General features: G+C 46.3%; 1 long non-coding RNA gene across 1 annotated transcript in view; it reads right to left on the bottom strand.

Annotated features, from left to right (window-relative positions):
• The window catches only part of LOC108571447, a 27840-nt gene that overhangs the window by 17734 nt on the left and 2984 nt on the right, over positions 1-7122 (bottom strand). The gene's annotated exons all lie outside the window — the stretch shown is intronic.

Genomic DNA, 7122 nt, shown 5'->3' with positions numbered 1-7122 from the left:
TCTACCAAGGGAAAATTTGGCAATTTTTGTTTTAAATCACAAGTGGAAGTAAATTTTAAAAATAGAAGAGATTTAAGGAGTTGCGTCTACCAAGGGAAAATTTGGCAATTTTTGTTTTAAATCACAAGTGGAAGTAAATTTTAAAAATAGAAGAGATTTAAGGAGTTGCGTCTACCAAGGGAAAATTTGGCAATTTTTGTTTTAAATCACAAGTGGAAGTAAATTTTAAAAATAGAAGAGATTTAAGGAGTTGCGTCTACCAAGGGAAAATTTGGCAATTTTTGTTTTAAATCACAAGTGGAAGTAAATTTTAAAAATAGAAGAGATTTAAGGAGTTGCGTCTACCAAGGGAAAATTTGGCAATTTTTGTTTTAAATCACAAGTGGAAGTAAATTTTAAAAATAGAAGAGATTTAAGGAGTTGCGTCTACCAAGGGAAAATTTGGCAATTTTTGTTTTAAATCACAAGTGGAAGTAAATTTTAAAAATAGAAGAGATTTAAGGATTTGCGTCTACCAAGGGAAAATTTAGGAATGTTTGTTTTAAACTACAAATGGAAGTAAATTTTCGAAATTCGTATAATTAGTTCGATATTAGGAAACCTCGCGAATAAGTGTGCGTATGCATGCTCGAATATCACGAGTGATTGATAAGAAAATTTTCAACGACACGCTCAAAGGAACATACACCGCTTCAAGGAAGTGACTTTTATTCGAGGCAGAATAGAATCGCGGACACAGTTAGCCTTCCACTCTGAGCCAAGGTTCCACAAAAACTGGACCCAGCGTCAACAGCTTCAGCAAGGCCTAGAGTTAATAGATCAAGGTCTACGATCAACTATTCTTAACACTATTCGGTTCTCCTTTGTTCGCAGACAGGAAGTCCGTTTCTTTGATCCCCCACCGAACCGTCTTACAAATTTCACGTGTAACTTCTTCTTAACCCTTTCGCATCTACGGACGGAAATATCCGGCGAACAAATTTAGACGAATTATCCGGCGACTCGATGTCGTTCGTTCTCAAGCTTTCGACGGAATATTTCGCGTGTCTTTTCGTTGGAACACGAGACATCTCGTCTAAAATGTCGAACAAGCGACACTGAGTTGTAAATATTGATAGACGCGGGATATCTCGGTCAAAGCGAGTCTCTTCGACGAGTGAAACCACGTTACGAATATTGAGAAACCAAAGCGACCGATGAGCGACACTGACACGTGAAAATTGTCAGAAACTCAGCCAAACACAATCTTCCCTAGAATTTTCGGATCGATAACTCATCGATCGCACAGAGGCGCTATCAACCTTTGATATCGCAGTGGAAATCAATCGACACACTGTCGAAAATAACACAGCGCAAGTCACTCTGTGTCGACAATGCCTCGACAGTGGCAGTGACCCTACAAAATTGCAAATAATTAAAAAACAGCGATGCAAAAATACCCCTAAAAATCGACAAAAGGACATCGAATCCTAAGACGTCTCTTCCAAGAAACGTAGAGTGAGTAAAAGTTTGTTTACGAATGCGAAAGGGTTAATTTAGGAGAAGAGTAAAATTGGAGCAACGCTAACGTGTTCCCCGTAGGAAGTGGCGTGAGTATCAGCTCTTCGATCCCAAAGGGAATCGGGTTTCGACGCGGCAAGTCGGATAAGGAACACCCACATAGCCTGTGGACGGTATAGACACGTAGGTGATTCCACTATTCCGGCACACGACGTCGGTGCATCAGATAAGAGAGACGAGGCAGAGAGTCCAGATATAGACCTGCTGTAGGTAATAGTTCGGTAGGTGGTAGTGGTAGCGCGAGCGGTAGGACCGGTAGGTTTGGTTTACTTCAAGTTTGTTGCGGCCAGCCGGTTCGCCACTTTTCTTCGTCCTCTCTTCCTCTTCATTTTTTCCGCCGCTCATTTTTCTCCCTTTTTTCCCCTCTCCATCCCTTCTTCTGCTATTTCCTCCTCGTTCACCATCTCCCACCTCTTCTTCTTCTTCTTCTTTCGCTTTGCTCCAACTTCGCTCTGTCGTCTTTCGCTCCAATTTCTCTCGAGGGAGGGGGAAGAACGACGGTGTTTATTTTAATGCTAGGAAGGAGGGGGAAGTATCTGTTAAAACGTGATAACATCGACAAATCTTCGCGGTTGACTTCCGTGAAATATTAGAGGCAAAGTTGGTCGCTCCTGTTGGCAGAGGTTGTCCTCTTCGTTTCACGGCGGAGGAAGAGAGGATGAGGAGGAGGGCGGAATTGCTCGCGAGGCGTAAAATGGTGGGAACGGAAAGAAAATCTCGAAGAGCCTCTTTGTAGATACCGACGACTTTGATAGAGGCGTGTCCATGTCGACAACCTACCATTAGGATGAATAAGCATATCTTTATGAGATCTGGACAAACCGTGAGCCTCCGAGTATCGGTTACGTTTTTACTTCTTGAATAACACGACGAATGTTGAAGAGGTCTCCCTGTTGTGTGAAACCGTATCGTGTGCCTCTGTTTCTTCTAAATATAGACCGGTGAATTAGCCCCCTTTTTCGACATTCTTCTTCACGGGATACCTAGCTGAATTTTAATATACGGTATACTTGCAAAAAGAGACAGAGAATGACTCAACTTTGTAATTCCGAAGGATAATTCAGCACGTCTACGCGCACCAGAATTAACCAGAAACGCTGGTTGCATAATGCGTAATAAAAATACACACACCTCCGGTTACCTTGCCTAATTACCACGTATTATCATACTACCGTGTAATACGCTCATTTCCATCTTTACTACGCTCACTTCTGTTACCCAATTATTACCAAACACCCATATACCCATTACCCCGTTTCATTATCCCGCGACTGGTGAAAAAAGAAGAAGAAAAAGAAGAAAGAATCGGTTTTCCAGCGCGTATCTCCCACGAGTATAACACAGCCAGGCGAGCAAGCGGTGTGTGGCGGTCGGTCGCGCATGCGCCCTGACGGACGCGAAAAAAGAGCGCAGAAATCAAAGAAGCAACACGCGGCGTGGACTACCGACTGACGTTCCACGCGTCTCCGTATGGGCGACGTATCAATTGTGCGAGCGTGTTTCACCGAAGCAATAAGAAACTCTATCTGTCGGAATCTCCATTGCCGGGACAATATCCATTATTATGTTACATCATTGCGTAATCGACGTTTACGGTTTTATGGAACTGGCCTCGCGCCCGCGCGCCAACACATCGTCCGGCAGAGAGACACGGAATCGGAATCGCTCGGACAGTTCCGTGAACGTTCGGTACACCGCCGATCGCACTGGCAGACATGCTGGCAGCACCAGGATTTCCCGGTATTCGTGCAAGTCGAACGCGCGCGGACGTGAAAGGGAAGAAAAGTGCGAGCGCGGATCGTCTGTCCTTACGAACCAACCAGACGATTCTCCGCGTCGCTTCTGACATTCCCGCTCTGCTATCCTTTCGAATACCATTTACGCGACGCCAATTAGAGGACCTTTGATCTTCGAATTTTCGTATCTAACAAATCATTCCGTTGTTCCCCAAATTTTCACCTCTACTTCAAAAAAAAAAAAAAAAAAAAAAGATAGAGAACGTCGAGTATTGTTGGAAATTTTTTCAAAGTTCACTCGAGCACAGAGGGGAGGTAAATTGTTCAGAAGGGGGTTATTCGAGGGGGGGAAGCAGCCAGGACATAGGGTTAAGTTCGTTCCGCGTATGGAACTGGTTCTAACGGAGTTTTATGCGGCTCGCGGTGGACCAGTTTTGCGGCCGTCAATGAAGTGCACTGTACACGAGCCGCGAGCGCACTTGAGCAGGGCCCCTCCTCACGCCCGCTGCACGCAGTGCACATTGCCCAGCGCCGAGAGAACCAGTCATTGGCCGATCGGCCAATCGCGTCACGGACCAAAAGAAGACGACCGCCGGTCGCTCGTTTCGAATGGTTCGCCATGAGTCGATTCGTGCGACGATCTCTCTCTCCTCTCTCGCCCCTTCCTCTTCTCTTTCCTTATCGTGTATGCACCACACACACGTGTGTATGCAACTACAGAAGAGACACGGGCACACACGCGCGATTCTCCGCTCTCTGTTTCCATTCTCCCTCCTCCCAAACCCCGCTTCTAACAACCCCCTCACCCTTTCTCTTCTTTTTCATCGACCGTATCTGTCTCTCTTTCTCTTTCTCTTCGGTGTGTTACTCCTCGTCTGGCTCGCTCGCTCGCTTCTTTGTCTTTCTTGCTCGCTCGCGTACACAGCGCGGTCGCTCGTCTCTTTTCATTGGTCTCTCCTCATTGCAAAGTGCCGTAATATTCTCCTGCCGGAGTTATTTTCGTCGCGCTCACCCAACCAGCTCTCCCGAGGCGGCATTGCACGGGCTGCTCTCTGCGCATTGTCTCGAGGCCCCTGCTGGAGTAACTGGATTTCCAGGCTAGCAAGGCGATCGCCGCCGATACCACCGATCTTCCCACTTCGCCTTTGTCTCTCTTTCTCTTCCCCTCTAACCTCGTCGTACTACAGACTCTTCTTCTCTTCTTCTTTTTTTATTTCAAGGAAACGGGAACATTCGTTGGTGGTGGTCCAATTTATCGGAAAATCTGTACTCTTTCAATATCGCCGAGATAGCGAGGGGTCAACGATCAATATTTACACTGAAAATAAAATGTGAAATGAAAAAACTTTCGTAAACTTCTCGTTTCAGAGAGAGAGAGAGGGAGATAGAGAAGAGGGCACTCAGGACGGTGGGGAGCGGCTCGGTAAACCACAGTGCCGCTTTTAGACTCGTTAAATACATCTGCAGATCGTTAATCGGGGCCCCTGAATGAAAGGAACATCATGATCAACCGAGACAACCGTGCTCGTAATCTCGTGTGCACACCGTTTTCTCCTATGTGTGCGGCGTTCTCTCGTTCGCCCAACAGCCTCGACTCGCTCTCCCGATCCTCGCTCGCACGTGTGAGTGGCCACTCGTTACTTAATGCTTACTTATGTCGGCGCATTACTCGTTAGTCATTACTCAACCACCCTTACGCCGTTCAAACGCGCACACACGGCCTGGCGCTTTTGATATTCCACGGATCACGCGAGCCGCCGAACCGAAAATTAAAGACGCCGCGTGTCGTTATAACATTGAAAAGTTGCTCGCGGAACCGAGGATATTTATTAACCCTCCTCCTCCTCCTCCTCCACCACCCTTCTCCTTCCCACCATACCGGATCATTTTCAGCGTTACATTTCTGACAATATCCCCGCATTCTTTCGGCTGTTTCGCGTGACGACTTAATTAGGGGGGAAGAGAACGTGATCCGTGGAATTTTCACTCTCGTACGAAATACGCCCCGAGGAATTTTTTTTACCGCCTCTTTTTTTACCCGCTCCGCGTTTCGACTCGTTTTGCATAAGCGCCGCCGCGATCGACCAACGAATTTCGTTTCGGTTCGACGCCTCGTTCCAAGAGTTGGTCGTTTTTAAAAGAAGAGGAGAATAGTTATCAGGGTTGACGGTGTTGTTAGATTGTTACACATAAGCAACGTGAACGAAACGCGCGAATATTAAGTGACTATACACCGTTGCATAACACGCGGCGCGACCTGTCGTGTTTGATAATGATAAAATTCTATTATCGCGGCGCATGTTACGGTAGACTTCTGCTATCGATACACACACTCTCTCCCCAAGACGTTTCCTGTGCCGTGCCGCTTAATAATTAAAAGCGATAGGATGAGACGATTACGTATCGTCGCTCGGGAGAACGTAGACCCCTCCTGTATATATGTACATGTACCATTCGAAAGGGTTAAAAGTCAATAGAAAAACGTACTATGGCAAGAAATTCTTCTCTCTGAAAGATTGGCAAAAAACTATGCAATCATGATTGCTTAGGTCATCCTACGTTTTATTAATTTCTCCGCGAACGTCCTCCCTCTCCTTCCCCCTCCACCCTGACACAGGTCAATCGCGCAATTTCAGTGGCCGCGCGAAGCATGTAGGGCTAATTACGGCCATTAAGCACCGCGAATGCTCAGCTTAACCGATTAATTAGAAAGCACGGTTTTTTTCCGTCGCTCGAATCTCCCCCTCGCCCCCCACTCTCTCTCTCTGTCTCGCGAACGCTGGCTCTAGTAGAGAAACAAGATCATCTTTACGAAGAAGAAGAAGATCGTTGCCTTCTTTCGATCCTGTCAGAGATACGTTCACGAGAGAGGATTATCTATCCTACGAGTGAGTCTAATCGATCTAGCCGCGTAATCTCTGCTCCTTTCGGTTGTTTTAGCCCAAGAAAATCTTCTTAAACCGACGATATATGTACGTATATATCCCGTTGGGGGACACGCGATGCTACGAAATCGAAAAATACACAAAGTAGCTACCGGGTGGATCAGCGTGGAATGGTTAAATGCAGCGCGATGATATTAAACTGGCCGCATTAATTGCCATTAGACATATCGTAGATCATATATCTGCAGCTATAAGCTTCTCTCTCTCTCTCTCTCTTTCTATCGCGTTCTATTCGTGCAAGAAGGATAGAAAGAGAGGAAAGCTGGTGCACGTGATACAGATAGATGGAGAGAGAGAGAGAGAGAGAGAGAGAGAGAGAAGTACGGGGCTGAAGTGTATAGCGGTTTCCCTCGAGATTTATTGCCCGTGCGTGCAATTTACGCGCGTGTATCCTGAACTGAAATTATGCAAAACAGTCGCGGCCTGACAAGTGGCATTTTTATCGAGAGACCCATTATAAAATATCGGGTAGGTGTGCGCAGCACGCTGCTGCTGCACACCAGCAGCGCAACCTAGCGACGAGTTGTCGCTGTCTCGCGTTACGATATTATTCCGCGCTTTTCGCGTAAGTCGAGTCGTTTCGTTACACGTTCTTCCATGGGACCTATGTGTGCGGCGAGGCGGTTTAATAAAGTTGTAAATAGCCTTTTTACCAGGTGTCCCCAAGGCATTAATCCTCCTTCGTTAAGCTGCGATGTTTTTCTTCTTCTGGATTCATTCCGTGCTTAGGTCTGCCGCAGGTCGACACGCGTCCCATTTTTCCTTTCCTTCAACGAAAACTCGTTTCATTTTCTCTTGCTCTGCCTTTTTCCGTTTGTCCAACCAGTACGAAAACCGCGCGATATTTATAATATGTATATATAAGGGTAAAAAGTTATTCG

This window comes from Habropoda laboriosa, unplaced genomic scaffold, assembly GCF_001263275.1.
Source record: "Habropoda laboriosa isolate 0110345459 unplaced genomic scaffold, ASM126327v1 scaffold15, whole genome shotgun sequence".
NCBI classification, from domain to species: Eukaryota; Metazoa; Arthropoda; class Insecta; order Hymenoptera; family Apidae; genus Habropoda; species Habropoda laboriosa.
The sequence above is the reverse complement of the archived record's forward strand: the minus strand, read 5'-3'. Positions and strand labels throughout refer to the sequence as shown.